Source organism: Ammospiza caudacuta, chromosome 4, assembly GCF_027887145.1.
Source record: "Ammospiza caudacuta isolate bAmmCau1 chromosome 4, bAmmCau1.pri, whole genome shotgun sequence".
In the NCBI taxonomy this organism is placed as follows: domain Eukaryota; kingdom Metazoa; phylum Chordata; class Aves; order Passeriformes; family Passerellidae; genus Ammospiza; species Ammospiza caudacuta.
Window position 1 is genome coordinate 2841406 of NC_080596.1, and position 18352 is coordinate 2859757.

At 37.1% G+C, this 18352-nt stretch overlaps 1 protein-coding gene across 4 annotated transcripts in view; it reads left to right on the top strand.

Annotated features, from left to right (window-relative positions):
• Positions 1-18352, top strand: part of SPOCK3 (SPARC (osteonectin), cwcv and kazal like domains proteoglycan 3) — a 166874-nt gene that overhangs the window by 17246 nt on the left and 131276 nt on the right. The window contains exon 1 of one of the 4 annotated variants that reach the window (XM_058803209.1): positions 8882-8930. The exons of the other annotated variants lie outside the window; for them this stretch is intronic. The gene's annotated coding sequence lies outside the window, so the exon portion shown is untranslated. Of the gene's footprint in view, positions 1-8881; positions 8931-18352 lie in introns of those variants that run through there. 4 annotated transcript variants of the gene reach the window in all.

Sequence of the window (18352 nt, forward strand, 5' to 3'; positions counted from 1 at the left end):
TCATTTTTGCATATTCTGTAATTCTAATTACAGAGCTAAACTTGGGGAAAGGATGGTGTAGGTTCTTTTTATTGTATACATTGCCACGTGTGATGTGGCAAAAGTTTGTAGGAAAAGTAAAAATTTTTTTATTTGTTTGGTTTTGTTGGGTTTTTTCTTTCTCTTGCAGTCAAAAATTATAAGTTTGCATTGTTTTGCTTTAAATGGACTCTTGAAAAAATACTGACTTGTTAAGTTTTTCATGTGTATAATTAAAGCTCTTGTCTCATATAGAAATATTTCATCTAATTTGTGAATACCAGGAAGATTTAAATCAGTTTGTGGTAAATCAACAGTGTATTATCCTTGCTGTATCAATTATAGTGAGTAAAGAGAGAACCTTGGAAGAACTTTTCTCTCCAAATGAAAATGGAAGATCTTAATAAAACCCTATTATTTGCTTAAAAAAATGTTTATCATCAGGGCATCTGTCACTCCTATGGGTATTAATTTCTACTAAGAAATTTTTCTGTCAGTGATGGAAATGCATCTTTGAGTTTCATGCTGAAGAGTTACAGAAACAGGTAATATTTTTCTGAAGTAAGAGTAATCTTTTAAATTGAGTCCTGATTACAAAATTGCTATCAACAACTGATACATGTATATGATGATGAATGTAAAATAAGTAGGTATAGAGAGCAAATGCTTCAGCTGTTCCTTCTGGTATCTCCCTGTGGAGAGACTGAAGGTGCATCTAGGTGGCAAAATTCTCTCAGAAGATGCGTGTAACAAGTGAGGCTATGGAGGTAATAATAATAATACTAATAACAATAATAATAATATAGAAATAGCATAGCTCTAGTAATGCAGGGCAGTAAATAAGCAAGTTTACCCTATTTCTGAGCAATGCCTAAAAAAGCAATGTATGCTCACCCTTTCAGTGATTTTGGTATTTGAATTTAGTGTGCAGAGGTGATTTGAATGGATCTGTGTGGTTTTTTGAACAAAATATGTAGTTTTACATATTTTATGTAAATACACACTTTTTGGTGTATAAGTGCTTAAGTGCCTTTGTATGAAGTAGCTTAATAAAAACCTCATTTTTACCACCTCCAAGTGCAAACTTGATGTAGAACAGTTGGCCAGGTTGCTTGTAGGCAGGAGTTAGTCCATTGAGCTTATTTTTGAACAACAGCCACTAAACAGTTGCATGTATTGTGGTAGCAGGATATGTATTATTGATGCTTTCCAAAACCAAAACAGGTTCAGTGGCAATGTTGTAAAAGTAGGTTGTTGTTGTGCAATTATTTGGAGGCAACTGAAAATCACTGCTGTTATTAAAAACATTTCAAGTATATTTAGCTCATTCATTGTTAAACCTGAATCTTGAAAAAATATTTTGGTCACTGATGTCCTGTTTCTTTGCCCTTGGTAACTAAATTTTAATTCAAATGAAAGAGAAAAGAAAGTTTTTTACAGAATGTATTTGGCACATTTCAGATTTTTTTTTCTTTCAGTAATGCTCAGAGCTCTCCAAAGGCTTACGAGTAACAGAGAAAGAGCCCATGCAGATCAGGGACTCTTTACTAATGCTATTCATAAATCGGCTATACTGCTACAGAAACTTTGGTATTTCAGCTGAGACTTAATTCAGTACCCCTCAAAGGTTAGAAGTGACTATTTTTTGATTTTCAGAGTCCCATGTTTTCTTCCACGCTTTTTATTCTAGCAACTGAAGTAGGTATGAAAGGAGGAAAGAGTCCTTATTTTGTGGGGGAAATTTAATTAGGCTTTTTTTTTTGGCCATGGTTAACCTCACTTGTGAGGCAAAGAGAAGGATTAAACTGAGAGAGGAAAATAAGCATACACACACTGAAAATGTTAAAATAGAAGGGAGAGATGTTTTTTTCCTTGCCTGTTTCTGACAGTGATTGGAGAGAGGAGAAAACTTGAAACTGAGTGAAAGCATTGTTTGGGATGTTCATATCCTTTGCTGTGTATACACATAATATTTAAGTAATTTGCCTGTTGAGCATCAAATTGGAGCAGCCTCTTCCTATTGATATGTTTCTTCAAGGTTCTTATAGAGAGAGCAGCGTAAGGGAAATTGGCATGTGTTCAAATACTATTAGAGGTGTAATTTAATTTGCTTAAGGCTGTTGCATCTCCCCTTTTCCTGTAAGGATAGATGAGGAGCTCGACCCCAAAGTACCAAAATGGAAGATCACAGTTAGGAAAAAGCACATGAGTGAGATTGGATATTGCTATCACTGTTCCATGACACTTTATTATTATAAGAGTATCTAAAACAAGCTTAAGACTCCTCAAGTGTGTACATAATAGTCTTGGTATAATTTCTGTTAAAATAGGAGATATTAGTTAATATTACAGTAGCCTTTCTGCTTTGTTAACTGTGCTCCTGTACATTAGATTCTGTTTTCTGTTTTTCATTGTGAACTATCTGGAAGTTGAGGGATTACTAAGACATTTTTAAGGCTTTTAAGCCTTTCAGCATCAATTAATGTGACAGTTGGAGAGAGAAATTTTGCTAAAGTTTTTCTCCTGAAAGGTCATCCCTTTTCCACATAATTTGAGCTGTAATTAATAGGAAGAGTTGTTTAAAATGGATACTATACTTGTTTGAAAGGGCAAATCTGCTGTGGGTAAAAATTCCGCTTCCCAAGTGCCTGAGTTTCTTTCTCAGGAGGTGTTTCTTCACTTTCCTCCTGGTATGAGCCTTTAAAACTATATCTAAATGTCTTTCTCCCTCCATCTGAATCACTAAGAATACAGTCCAGGCAGGAGTAAATTGCTAGCATTATCATCAGAGGAATGAAAATTCTTCAAGCTCTAGATGGCCGTGTTATTTTTGCTGCCTGGCTGTTACCATCTCTGCCTTAAATCAGATCATGTGGTGTGTGCAAGGTCTGTGCTCTGTTCCTGTACATCTCTAACCCCAGATCTTGGTCTGAAAGTGTGCACATAAGTACAGCTGCAAATAGTATAACAAAAGTAAGTCAAGTATTTACTAAGATATGAATATTTTACCAATGTTTCTGTTTTTTCTGCTCTTGAATTTCTTTCCTGTTTCCCTCCCCATTTCTTGCATGCTGATTTTTTTTTGTCATTTCTGTGATCACACATGGCAATGGTCAGCTGGCAGAAATTTTTCGTGTCAAATTTTTCAGTGCTGAATAATTTTTGGTAGGATTACTCTAGATAATTTCCACTGTGGATAACTATTACTCTATTACCCTGCAATAATTTTTTGTCTTTCTTCATAGCTATGAATGTAGTCTTCATGGAGGACTTTTGCTTTAATCTGAAGTCAGTTACCTGGAATCTTCGTGCATTTCTTTGTGCTAGGGTAAAATAGAGAGTCCTGTGATAAGGCAAGATTTTGATTTTTCTTTCAGAAAAGTTTTGGTAAAGAAATAGAAGGGAAGAAAAAAAGCTATCCTTTTCTATTGCCCATCATGACTTCTGTCATTATTTGTATCTTTGCCATTGGGATAATCCTTAAAAGCTGAGAAAAAGGAAAGAACCAGTTCAAGGTTAAAAGCTTGAGAAAAAGGAAAGAAATCCTTAAAAGCTGAGAAAAAGGAAACTTCCAGTTCAAGGAAGTTTTGATAACAAGAATGCTGCTTTTCAAGGATGTCAGGATATTGTGCAGTTCCTCATGGATAGATACATATATCAGAAAAATTTTGAGAAATCTTTGTATAATTTACATATCTTTATATGTTAATTTTTCTGTTAAAATTATTACTGGGCAAGAAATAAAATTAGGAAAAAAATTAGAAATAAAATAAATAAAATTATGGCGTTTGTTGAACTAAGAAGACTATTCAGTGCCGGGACACTTACCTTCGTTCTTTAAACAACCAGGAATTTCCTTCCTCTTATTTTCCTTACCTGATTTCTATTTTTACATTTCATCTATTTCTCTTTTTCAAGTCTTGTAAATGATGAATATTATTTTCACCAGCACCTGGGGCTAGACAATAATTTGTCTTTCCTTAGGAATAGAATGTAAGTTAGATATTACTAAGTTACAAGGGGAGATAATGAATTGTTTTGCCTAGAAAAATATCAACATTGAAGATTTTTCAACATTTTTTTCAGACAAAAAAACTCCAGATGTAAATGAACTATTTTTGCTAGCTTGTGGAAAGCCAATTCTGATGGAGTTTGAATCAACTGTGATAATTGTGTATTGTTTCTTTTTGTGTGGAGTTGCTTAACATTCCAGTCTGAAACTGCTACCTTGATTTAAAAGGCCATGGTACTGCAACAGGAAGGGATAAAAAGGTGCCAACAAAAAGCATTTTCCTTCTCCCATTCCTTCAGAAATAGCCATGTTTGGAAAAAGTAGTGTTGTATTTTTGGGTAAATTTAGCAAAACAAGGAAAACTTGTACATTGTCCAGGTAAAGCACTGCTGGATTTGTGTGTTGGATGGTAATCAGGGTTTCCTTGCTTGGCCAAATAACTACTGAGCAGTGAAATGGTTATTCAGAAGGACTCATCTTGCCTGACTGCAGTAGTGTAGAAGCTTAGCATGAGCATGTTCTCTGCAGACTTACTTTATATGGGAAGTGGAGACAGATGTCTGCTTTAAACAGTTTTTTTGTTGTTGTTTTGTGTGTGACATATCGAAGTGGTCACCTTTTTCTGTCAGGAAGGCTAATTGCCCTGGATGCTTTGTACAGATGGAACAGCTGATTTTTGCAATGCTGAAATTAGGTACAAATAGTCTCTTTTTAGGTGTTTTGTACAAGTTGAAAGTTCTTTGTTATTCTGTAAATTCATTATTTGAAGAATAAAGTATTGGACCTGCATATGTGTACATTATTTTATTTTTACAGTGCAGCATAATACTGCTAAAAGAAGTTGGAAACCTTTAACCCTGACATGTATAGCTATTATATTGTTACTAAGAATTAAATTATTTTGTTTCATCATTCTTCTACTTCCAGTCATGTTTGAGGTTATTCCTAAAGAATAAAATAGAGCTATCACCTACAGGAACTTTTGTGGATTTTTATTTTTCTATAGTTTAGTGTTCAGTAAAATTGTTGGTGATTTGATCTCCTTTGTAAGCAGTTAATACTTTTTAATGACCACAGCTGTGTTAGAGAAGATACCTTATATCCTTTTAATCAATTGTTTTTCATTTCTTTTCACAGAAGTGTCCAATCTTCAGAATAGCTTGTTTAAATGTAAAATATTGCAGTGTGTTTTATATATGGTGGAGCACTGATAAAGGGCATGACCTGAAATTCTTGGCAATATTTGGAGTACTTAAGTGTGCTGTGGGTTGCTCCTTGAAGGCCATCGTGGTTAATGCACTCTGGATATGAATGCTCAGAACGCTCTTTCCCTTGCCCCACGTGCACTGTTACAGCACTTTCTCTGAAGGAGGTATTGGTGTGTATATTGTCAAAAAAAAAATCTGTTTTTGCAGTAGTGCTGCAGTCTGCAGAGTGGGTGCTGGTTTCTCCAGGGAGCTACAGCAAGAACATTCTTAGGTGTGCTGTAGTTTGTTAAGGAAGTGTAGCTTTGTAGCTGTCAATTGCTCTTCTGTCACTCAACTAACCACATCCATTTATATTCTGTAGTTTCAGGGAGAACCTTCAAAAGCTGCTGATCAGAGTAATGAATTGAAGGATAGGTAGTAAATTCTGAAGAGGAAATGAAAACAGATAAGGCCAGAGGATAAAAAACCCTTTGCTTCATAAGTTATGTGGAAAGAACGCAAATATGAGGTAAAAATATACAGATATGTCCATGCATAGGAAAGGCAGAAAGGAGAAAAATCTGAAAATGAGAAATAAAAGGTGAAAAAAATGAAAACAAGAAATGAAGTAAACAAAACACTTTGTGTGTATTAGCTGCCATATCCAGTAATCTAGGGATGCATATATAGTATTTATGAAGTAAATACTCTACATGTGAAAAAAATATTGTAAACCTGTAGGCTTTGCACTACAACTCTTTCTTTTTGAGTAAAAAAAAGAGAATTCCACAGTGTATTAAACTACCTATGCAGAGATAAAAGCTTGAGATTTTAGCCCAGAATGCCCCAAACATTGAAAAAAGCAGATGTCATGACTATTTCACCATGATTTCTGATATGAAGCAGGTTTCACTGCAGACATTTTTTTTTCTTGTCCTACATAGCCTTAGCCTGAGAGGCAGTGAGAATTCAGGGTATGAGTTTTCTGAATGTAGAGTGCTAAGTAAGGGACTTTGTTTTTGAGAGGGGGATGGGAGTGAAGGCAGAGGCATCAGGCTAAGGATGGTTTTTGGTGGCTTATTAACACCTGAAACATCCTAACTAAAAAGAATTCTTTATCCTTCAGCTAAAATGGAAGACAGGTGTGTGAGTAGTTCTTTTAGCAAACATTCAGTGATTTGAATTTATTTTTCTAGCTAGTCAAAAAGTCTTTTATTGTGGGCTATAAGAATGCTTGTCTTTAGCTTATAAAATTAAAGTGATTTTGGGCAACAGGATATACTCAGGAAGCTATTCTGGAAAGAAGAATCCAAAGTAGACTGCATTATATGTAAAATGTAAAATAATTTTAAAAAGTAATTTGAGTGCATTAAATGGAAGCTTTGCTTAATGGAGCAAAGTGAGCAAAGAAATTTTGAACAGCTGGGAGTATGTGCTGTTTTAAATACACAGCTTTTATACATGCATGTGAATTAAAATTGGTGCTCTGTATTGCTCAGAGAAATTAAGATGTTAGTATAATCATCAGTGATTTTGTGTTTAAAACCTAAGGATAATTGGTACTGTACACTGCAGGAAAATCTCAGAGTTTGCTTTTTATTTCTTTAGTGTTTCTTTCAGATGAATTTAGATATGGAAGGGTATGTTTGGTCACGGGCTTGCTAAGCTGGTGAAGAGACCTTTTGAACTAAACTTTCTGGGAAAGGGGAACTGCAATACATCTTAACACTTTGCTACCAGAGCTAGAGGAGAAGCCAGAGGTCAGAGAGGGTGTGCAGAGCAACAGGAGAGGATCTCAAGGGTGGCACAAAGGAATTCCAGTCAGTAAGTCAGCTTCACAGGGGCCCAGCTTAAATGCCTCTAGCATAGAATTAAACAAGGAGTTAAATGTGTGCACACTTGCAGGGCTGTGATCTACCTGGCATGACAGAGATGTTTTTTGTTAGCTCCTGTGACTGGAGTGTTGGAATGGAAAGATCCAGGCTTTAGGGGAGATGGGAAGGGGTGTTGCTTTCTGTGTCCATGACCATCTGGAGTGCATGGAGCTCCCTTGGGGGCCGATGAGGAGTTTACTGAGAATTATGGGTCAGGACTAAAGGGAGGGCAGGACAGGGGACATTGTAGTGGGGGCTGCTACAGGCCTCCTGACCAGGAAGACTGAGGGGATGGATGAGGCCCTCTATGGACAGATAGGAATGGCCTCATTTTAACAAATCCTGGTTCCTGTGCAGGACTTCAACCAATCCAATACCTGTTGGAGGGACAGCACAGCAGGGCATAACCATTCCAGGAGGTTCCCGGAATGTGTTGATGACAACTTCCTTCTCCAAGTGATAGAGGAGCCAGTGAGGAGAGCTGCTCTGCTGAACCTTGCTCTAAACTACAAGGAGGCTCTGATGGGGAATGTGAATCTGAAGGGCAGTCTTGGCTGCAGTGACCATAAAGTAGTGGAGTTCAAGATCCTTAGGGCAATGAGGAAGAAGCACAGCAAGCTTGCTACCCTGAACTTCAGGAGAGCAGAGCTGGCCCTCTTCAGGGGTGTGATTGGCAGAGTACCTTGGGATAAAGCCCTGGAGGGAAGAGGAGCCCAAGAAAGCTGGTTGAAATTCAAGGATCACATCCTCCAAGCTCAGGATGCATCTCAACAAACAAAAATTTGGGCAAAATCACTGAGAGGCCTGCATGGATGAGCAGGCTGTTCCTTGGTAAACTCAAACACAAAAGGAAGCCTGCAGAAGGTGGATGCAGGGATAGTTAGCCTTGAAGGAAAACAGAAATTTTCTGAAGAGTCAGAGATCAGGTGAGGAAAGCTGAAGTCCTGATCAATTTAAATCCAGCTAGGGACATCAAAGGCAACAGGAAAATCTATCACTGGTAAAAAAAAGGTGAGGGGAGGAAGGGAACCAGGTCACCCAATATATGAAGAAGGCTGACATACTCCACAACTTTCTTGCCTCAGACTGGCAGGGATGGCAGTCACACTGACCTGAGTTGCAGGATGCAAAGGCAGAGACTGGAGGAGTTAGGAACCACTCACTGTAAAAGATCAGATGTGAGACTTTCTAGGGAAACTAAGGGTCCATAGGACCTGATGAGGTACAACTGTGGGTCCTGTGGGAACCATCCAAAGAAGTGGCAAAGCCACTACCTATCATATTTGGAGAAGCTGTGACAGTCTGGTGAAAGTTCTGGAAAAGGGGAATCTTAACCCTCATTTTTAAAAAGGTAGATAAGGAAGACCTTGGAAACCACAGGTCAGTCAGTGTTACCTAAGTGTCCAGGAGAAGTTCCTCTTGGAAACTGACTGATTTGTGTCAGCCCAAATGGCCTTCTATGGTGGGATGACAATGTTGGTGGATACAGTAAGAGCAACTGATACTGCCTTCTGAGAACTGTGAAGAACAAATGACACTTTCCAACGTCATAATCTGTAAACTGGAGAGATGTGTGTGTGGTGGTTGGATCACTAATGGGATAGAATATAAGAAGATACTGTGGAAAGTAATCTCACCCCTAAGGAGTTGCAGCTGGGCCAATTATCAAAGGTTAGGATCAGGCCTGACTTTAGCAGGCCACAGCTGTAACCAGTGAGAAGAAGAGTGCTGTAAAAGAGTGGGGTGGCTGGTTGAGAAGGGAACTGGAGTCAGTTGGCTGCTTTGTGAGGAAGAAAGAGTCAGTGCTTGGAGAGCAGCCTGTGAGAAAACACCAAGAAGGTATGAAACTTTTATGATAAGGGGACAACAGTATGGAACCCCTGCGATAAGATGACAGAGGATCATGGATGGCTGTTTTGAAAGGGTTGTGGGTCAACATCTTGATGTCCAAATGGAGAAGACTGACATTCCCTGGGGGTTGGTGTTGGCACTGGTGCTGTTCAGCATCGTTGTTGACATGGATAGTGGGATCAAGGGCGCCCCCAGTAAGTTTGCCAACCAAACCGAGCTGTGGGGTGTGATCATAATGCTGGAGGGAAGGGATGGCATCCAGAGGGGCCTGGACAGGCCTGAGAGATAGGCCTGTGTGAACCTCATGAATGAAGTTCAGCAAGGCCAAGGTCCTGTGCCTGGGTTGCTGCACCCAAGCACAAACACAGGCTGGGTGGGGAATGGACTGAGAGCACCCTGGGGAGGACTTGGTGTGTTGGTGGATGAGAAACTCAACATGCCCATCCATGTGTACTTTCTGCCTGGAAAGCCAGCCACATCCTGGGCTGCATCACAAGAAGCATGGCCAGCAGGTTGAGGAAGGTGATTCTCCTACTCTCGTCTACTCTCGTGGTACTCCACCTGGGATGCTGCGTGCACGTCTGGGGCCCCCTGCATAAGAAGGACAGGGATGAGAGGGAACAAGTCCGGAGAAGGGACTTGGAAATGGTTGGGGTCTGATGTGCCTCTTCTGTGAAGACAGGCTGAGGGAGTTGGGGTTGTTTAGTTTGGAGAACAGAAGGCTCTAAAGAGACCTTAGAGAAACCTTCCGGTACATAAAGGGGGCTGCAAAAGAGCTGGAGAGGGAGTTATTACAAGGGCCATGTAGTGATAGGAGAATGGGGAATGGCTTCAAAGTGAAAGGGAGGAGATTTAGACAAGATGTTAAGAACAAATCCTTTACTGTGAGGTGGTGAGACTCTGGAAAATGCTGCCCAGAGTAGCTGTGGATGCCTTATTCCTGGAAGTGTTCAATGCTGTGCTGGACAGGGCTTTGAGTAACCTGGTCTACATAAAGGTTCCCCGTCCATGGCAGGAGAGTTAGACCCAGATGACCTTTAAGATGTCTGGCATCCCAAAACATTCTGGGCTTTTATAGTATCTTCTACTTTTTGAGTGTTCCAGCAACCTTTTCAAAAATCTGACTGGGATAAGAAGTGTTAACTTTAGATCCTGATGCCTCAGTCTCTGTAAGGTTCATTAGACTTTGATACTCTTTGCCAATTTGCTTTTTGATGCTCTTGAAACCTCACTTCTTTTGAATAAGTGTGAAGGAAGTTACAGATTGGTTTAGTCCCATCTTCCTATTTTCTCCAGTGAAACTAGAAAAAATGTGGTATTTATATGGAGTCAGAAATTGCATTTTGTTTAAAACCTCCAGTGCCGTTTCATTGCAGTGATTTAAAATTAATAGATTACAGTTTTCCTTACAGAGAACAGTTTATCCACTAATGCCACATGACAAAGTAGCTTTACAGCACAGTAGCTTTTATTCTGAAGTCGGACCCCTTTTTTGTTCAGATTGAATGTACCCGCAGGCTTTAGATTTGTGACTTCTCCTAAATTAGGGTAGCCTGAAGATGAGCTCTCTAGTTCTTGGCAAGTCCTAAGCTCTTTTTTCAGAGTTTTTGTCATGCAGAGCTGTGACCATCTGGTGGTAGATGTCTTACTTTTTCCTTCTGGAAGTGTACTTTTCCTCAGTGAACCTAAATATTCTCTAATCCCATTGAGAGTAAAATTGTAAACTCTTCTGAAAAGCCCTGGCAATGTTTTTTATCTGGATAGAATGCTCTTATTTTCTAACAGTGTCCTGGAAAGAAAGCTTACTTAATCTGTACTGTTAAGATGAACTCCAGTTCTTCAGTTTTATTTCCGTATCTTCTCTCAGTGGCCAGTTTCTTATTCTAGGTTACTAGAGGTCTAGATTATTCTGACATCTAAACAAAAGATTGCTTTTGACTGTGTGTGTATGTTTTTCTTGTGAAGTGTGTATATGTTCACAAAGAAAATGGTATTTTTTTCCACTTTATATTTTGAAAAACAACACAAAGTCCTATAGAATGGATGGGAAACAATGCCACATTTCTCTGGAAAGGAAAGAATAAGACAGTTTCAAAAGGTTACTTATTTAAAAAGGTGTTTTGATGCTACAATTAATGTAACTGGTGAAGAAACCTTGGATCAGGACTACTATTCCCTGGATACTGGTTAGATCATCATAATACAGAATTGTGTGAAGAAAAGCCAGGCAGATATTCTGGGGCATTTCCCACTCTTCCCATGATTTTTTTACAGTAGCTTATATTGCTGGCAAATGCCTAGCTTGTAATCCTTTTTGCACGTATGAAAGATACACCTGGAGAGGGAAGGCTTTGTGTAACTTGTTATTCCCAAATCTGTTCTTTTATAACAAAAAGACCGTCCATTTACTCTGCTGTGTACTTAAGTATCGAAAATACTTAAGATAAAAAAGCAAAAGCCACAAAGGCATAATGCTGTCATTTCAAAATGATACAAAGGCACTTCAGAGCAGCCAGTAATATTACAGGCTTTATCAGCATTGCATCAGTTCTTTCCTTCATAAATCTTTCACTACACAAATCAAATAGATATTTGACAAAAGTGATGTAAGGGAAAAGATGTTACAAATCTCCAGTACAGTTAAAATGACTGCAACTAAGGAAGGTAATTATTTCGTCATTCCATTCACAGTTCCCCATTTCATCTAGAAAAACAATTATTGAGAAAGACTTTGTAATTTTGAGGCCATGCTCATTGCAGGCTGTTTCAGACTAAGTAGTTGGCTCAGGTGCAAGAACACCTCTTACTACCCAAGACATTGGAATTTTTTTGAGGTCGATTAGGTTTTTTTCCCCCTACTTAATTGCACATAGAAAATCCTCCTTTACTTGGCTGTATTACACAGAATACACAAGCAGATATTTACCAATCTTGCTTTAGCTGGTAGGCAGTCACTAGAGGGTAATATATTCTCATCTCACTTTTGGTCTTTCCAAATCCTCTAGCAGCTGCCTCTGTGCATTTATTTAGTATGTGTGGCAGAATTGGCAGCTTTTTGAATGTTTGCAATCAGAATACTTTTGTTGGATGTTGCAATAATGGGGCTGCAGCATTGCCTGAAATCTTCATTGGAATAAACTGTTCATGTCAATGCTGTTGGCAAATAAAGCCTGTATTTTCAGCAAACTCTTGAATTCTTGAGTTTTTTAAATTTTCATATACTTGAAACCCTTTGTTCAAAATAAAGCCCCTTTGAGAATTTACCAGGCTAATTGCTTGCAAAGAAGGATGACATTAATTTTGGATGTGATGAGAAGTGTGTGGTTGAGGCATGTGTTTGTTTCAGACCATTGCAATTTGGGGAGAAGAAAATGGAAAGGAATTTTTTTTTTTTAAGTACCTTGGTCTCCTGTTGCGTACTGGTCAACTTGATGTGTTGCTGCTCAGAACCACAGAGAATTATGTAGTCTCAAATAATGCTTATCAGAAGAGTGTCTGTCTAGAACCAAAAACTGTGAAATTTTTAATGTGCTATTTCTATTCAGCAGTCAGACCTGATCTTCTACAGAATCTGAAATGGCTTCTTATCTCATTTGACAATTTAGTAGCTGCAGATTATTTTAGGTTTGTTCTGTTCTGCTGTGAGTTTTTTCATCCATCTCTTGCGTGAAATGTTCTCAAAGATTCTACTGAATCAAATTCTCTACCCTTAGAAGTGCATAGTGGTAACAATTTGCTTTTGAGTGGTAGTTGTCACTTACCTATACAGACAAATTCACAAGTGCTTTTGAGAAACTCCACTAATTTTTTCAGAGTTCTCTTTTATCCTCTGGTTTATGAATTCTAGTGGCATAAATCAGTTTGTTATTCTGTTCTTCAGAACTCTCTGCCCTCCATTTGCACCTTTTTATCTTTTCCAGGAGATTAAAAAGTTACATTCTGTTAGTTTTTAAAATATCTTAAGCCTGGCCAATGACTGGATCTGTGCAAGTGATTAGGTAGACACTCAGAGGTATGTAGCTGGAAACTGTACAAGGAATACCAATTTAACAGCTGCAGTTGTGTGCTAAAAATATGAGGGCTTAGATGACGAACTGTAAAAGTAATTGTGACATACCTACTGCCTTCCAATGACACTGATCCCTAAGTGCACCCTTGCCTGAACATAGCCAGCCTTGGAATTGGCCACCAGAGGGCAAACTAAATGTGTGTGCTCCCCACTTCTATATCTTCTTGAAAATCAGCTGCAATTCTTCATGTCAATGCTATTAGATTTTTTTTCCCTCTAAATTATGGCAAATGTTTTTTAAAGAAAATATTTTTTTTCACTGAAGAGGTCATCTTGTCTTGGCTCATTGTGTAGCAACAATAACCTGAAAAACCACCTTTGAAACAGCATGTTTCATAGAAATGATGTTAAACATCACCAGGCTAGTTTTACATCTTACTGCTGGATGGCATGTGCAAGCAGAAGATCATCTGTGAGTCTTTTGCTTGTTTTCATGATCAGAAAGAGCATTAATCAGTATTAGGCAATTAAAGAGGTTCATGTTTACAGTAGGAAGTCTTTAGTCATGTAAGCTTGGGAATAACTATTCTGAAGTCCATTTCCCTGATGCTGCAGACACAGACATTCTTCCTGATAAAATTTTGTTCTGTAACTAAAAGTAATTCTCGGAGTTTCCTTTTATACTTGCATAGAACTTTGATATTTACTTTCCCTTTAAGGCAAATCACTTTACTAGACAAAAATGCAGAGAAGTTTTGCTCAGGCAGGTACTGAATTTGTTCTCAGTGTAGGTATGAAAGATGACACATCTCAGTGTTCATACATTTGTAGGCCAGTAGAAATACACAGGGTAGATACCTTTGGAGAATTATGTACAAAATTAAAATATAGAAAGAATAAATAAAAGCATCTACTCTAAACCTTTCAACTGCTTAACAAGCAGGGAATTGACTACAGTCATGAAATTCATTAGCTTAAATTGGTATTATCTTCTGCCATTGTGTACTGATGGATAGATCTTAATTTTAATTTGTCTTTCTGTGAAAGAGTATCTTTCCTATTTGACATAAAATTATAGTTGTCAGATGCATAGTATATGTAATGAAATTCTATCTCATTGGAAGGGAACGGTACGATGATTTAATTAGAAAATGTGGATTTATTAGCCCTTATGTGCAAGACAGTAATTAATGTGGACTGTATGTTTATCATAACATTTTTCTGTTATTCTTTGTAAACATTTATAAATACATTTGTTGAGCTTTTCCTTTGGGATTCATGCAGCTTTGCAGCAATTTTGGATTTGATTCATATACAGTTGATAATTTTACAATTAGAAGAACTGAATGAATTAATTAGAGAACTGAATAGGTGGAAAATGATCCTGACAGAGTATGTTAAATATTTGACAAGTTTTCAGTGGGTCTGCTTTGTAGATGATGTTGTAATATAATCTAAAATACATTTTATTTACAATATAATATTTCTGTAATGTCTGGGAGAGGAAGATTTTGAACCTCTACATCTGTGTACAGCTACCTACTAACATGAATTGTAGTAAAGGACCATTTTCATTAGTGGCAGCTGGATATATTTTCCACATCTTGGCCATATCCATTGTATTTCACAGACATTTTCTCTTGAAAGATTGGGTGGATAAGATGAACATGTCATTGTCTGGAGGTATGTCCTGAGTCATTAAAAAAACCAAAAAGCACAAAAAAGGCTAGAAAGTCTCTTAAAGCAGGAAAGTGACAAGCTTAAAATACTTGCTTGTGCCTCATCTCTGTGGTGAATGAAAGAACTTTAAGACTCATTTGATACATTTAATGCTTGTCTTTTCAATTAAAACACAGCATGTAAAGAGTCCAAATCCTCTCTGTTATTATGGTAAGTCTGTATGTATAAAAAATATATTTTGTTCCTTTTTTTTCCCGAATACTCTGTATTCAATATATTATTTTTATTAAAATAAGATGTTTGAAATTAAAAAAAAAAACAGGTTTTGGGAGTGTTCCTTCAGGATATCTAAGAAAGGGCTTTGAAGATCCCGTGTAGCAGGCAGCCTTTCATTATAGAAAAGAATTGATGACATTACAATTGGAACAATAGTCTGCATTGATTTTCATGGCATCATAATAATGTGGGGGATAATTTTTTAATACCTTAATACAAATCTGGTTATTTCAAGAAAAAAAAAAATCAATTCCTATTGTAGTACAATTTCATATTTAAAACTCAAATGGTGTTTCTAGCATATGCAGCTGAAGGAAGCATATCTGTGATCTTACATGAGACTCTTTCCTGACTGAATGGTAAAACATATTCAAATTAGTTTAGAAGTTGTTTTTATGGCATTTCTTCCAACTCCTGTCCAGTTTGAACTCTTATCTGTACTATTAATGAACATTTAATTTCTCTTTCTTCTCCCTCAGACTTGACCTACCTGCTCATGCACTTGAATACATGCAGGGATGTCTACTCCAAATGACTCCTGGAGGGGAAAAGTTTTTTTAAAAGTGATAGTAAAAATAGAAACTTGATGCATTTATTATTGCATTACTTGCATTTCTTGAACAGGGTATAGTGAACAGCTCTAAAGGAGGCGATTCATGACGCATCAGCTGAATTATTGAAACTAAAGAATTCCCCAGAAGTGTTGTGTTCACACACTAACAGAGGGTTTTCCAGATACATCAAAAAAACTGACAGAGATGTTTTTCCTTTCTGTGCCTTTTCTATTCCTAATATAAGTTCTTGCTGCCCCTGTATGAGATGGGTGGCAATTCAAGGATGGAACGTAGGAAAGAAAAAATGTCTTTTCAAAACTGGCTCAGATACATTCCTGACAACTTGAATCTTAATGGCAGAGAATGCATGGTGGCTTTGTTTTCTCTTACAACTAATCTTGTTTTTCTATCATTATGAACATGTGCTGTATATTTAACTATGTGATCCTGCATTTTTGAAGGCAGTTTTGCTTGTTTATTTAACAAACTGTCTTACTTTCAAGGTTCTTTTTATTATTATTGTTTTAGTAATGTGCACTCAGTGAATTATAGACTGCACCTTAATGAAGTAATTATTGAGGGAAGAGCAGTCTGCATCCACTGTATAATTGTCTTTTGCTGGGTAATGCAATCAAATTTGTAGTTACACTCAATCAGCTTTTTGTGTCTCTTCTCTAGGGTCTTCTAAGTGGATTGTTCTAAAAATAAACCAGTTGGTATCTTTGATAGTGTAAGTACTGTGGGGATTTAAAGCTTAAGATCTTTTAGAGGAAAAAACCCCAATGCCTTCATTGATAGAGAGATCCACAGATGCCTGTTGCTTTTTGTGATGCTGGCTATTAGCAGTCTGCTTTGTAGTTCTTCCACGTTTGAATTAAATGTGGAGGTTTTCAGGAGTCAGTTATGATCTTGTCTTCTAATAAAACTTATTTGGACTTTATATTCCTGAAAAATAGTGTCTGAAGTAACTGTATCAATGTCTCTGGAATGCTCTCTACAGATGTACCAGAGTTGACAGAAGAAATAAGATCAATTTTCTTTAAGCTATGCAAGAATTATGCTGTTTGGAACCAATATGTTCAGTCCACATATCAAACATTAGATATATTTGTAACATTTAGATTGTGGTAAGATTGCATGCAAATGTCTATATTTTAGTTCTCTCCTTTAGTATTTCTGTCACAATCAAATAAGCGGTAAGGAATAAGTAAAGTGTAGGGCATATATGCCCCTGATTTGAATGTAGCTGTCCTGCTGGGCCTTAAGCTGTATGTCCTGCTCATATGTTTATAGCTTTGTATGAAACATGTTTGAAACATACAATGTTTGCTTGCAGATGGAAGCCGGTGTTGCACAACTGTAGAGGTTGTGCTAGCCATTGGCTTGTCCTTTGTGTTCTTTTTTGCTCCTGTTTTGTCTACAGTCTTTTAGCATAAAAATATGGAGAAAATGAAAAATTGTACACGGTCACCAACCCACTGATCATAAAAAGAAAGTCTCTTACATCCATAGTAATTGCTTCTTTATATGAAATATGTGAGAGAAAATAAAACAAATCAAGCTCAGTGTCTCTAATTCAGCAGCTATGTCGGATAGTCGGCAATAACAAGCAACCAAAATAGCAGATAAAAGCATCAACGTGGTTATAGAGACTTCTTCTTAAAAAAAATCTCTGAAAATCTGTGCTGCTACAGTGCCTTCATATATTTCTGTAGTGTGCTATAGCTGCTCCCCTTTTTTGTTTTCTGTTTTGCCATTCATGGCTGTAGTTGCAGCTTTGAATGCAAATTACTGTCCTTCTGGTGAGATAATGATTTTATTTGTATTCCAGACCTTTTGCTATATGAATATTTAAAAATTAAGAGCAGCATTCTATTTAACTGAATTACATGACCACATATAATCTGTGTTTCCATAGAATTTAACCAGGAGCTGACTTAGCCTTCTGGTTAAAATAATCTTAAAATACTTCTGAGTCAAAAGAATTTCACCAGCTGTGACTACATCCTTTGGCTTCTACTTTAACGAGGAACAAAAATTATCTTGGATATTTTTGACTTCGATTTTCAACAGTTAACCAACAAACATTTGCATCCAATAATGAAGGAAAAACATATTTAGGTTTGTACTTTGGTCTTAATATGAAGTTACTCCTGCTGTCTTTCAAACTTGACCATATATTTATATTTTTTTCTTTCTTAATGAGATATTTTGGATTCCCTAGCACTAGATTTGTGCCTGTGTCTGTCAGTGATCCCTTTTCTAACTTCTGAAAGCTTAAGAAAAGATTAGTGTTCTTTCCTCTAACACTAAAGAGTTTTTTAACTCTTATGAGTGGCTGTGGTCTTGCAGCTATTTGGAAAACAGTGATATTCCTAAGAAATCCCAGTTGTCACTTATATTGCTTGTTTGGGTTTTGTTGTGTACCAGTAAAATAATTCTAGCATTTCTTATCAAGGGGTAATCAATTCTGCAGTTCTTTTTTTTTTTTTCCCCTCAAGTTAACAGCTGCTTTAGTTTTTTAGATGCAGTGCTTACAAATTAGGAGGTACTGCAGTACTTACAAACTGTGAAGGTGTTTTAGTTTTATCAATGCTGTTTCCTCATCAGATTATGAAATAAGAAAAAGGATAAACCAGCAATTTATTGGACAATTTGTTAACTGAATACTTAGCTCTTCATGTTGTACTTTCATTTAATTATTATGTAGTCTGTCCTCTACTCTTTGGCCTTTCCTAGAGAATAATGTTATGGTGCATATTTCAGAGTGCACTTGATAGTCACATTGAACATCGTTCTCATCAGACACTGTCATGGTACTTGCCACCTTGTTTTGTGTGGAAATTTATCTTAAACAAAAAACTGAATTGTGGTAGTCATGACTGAATATA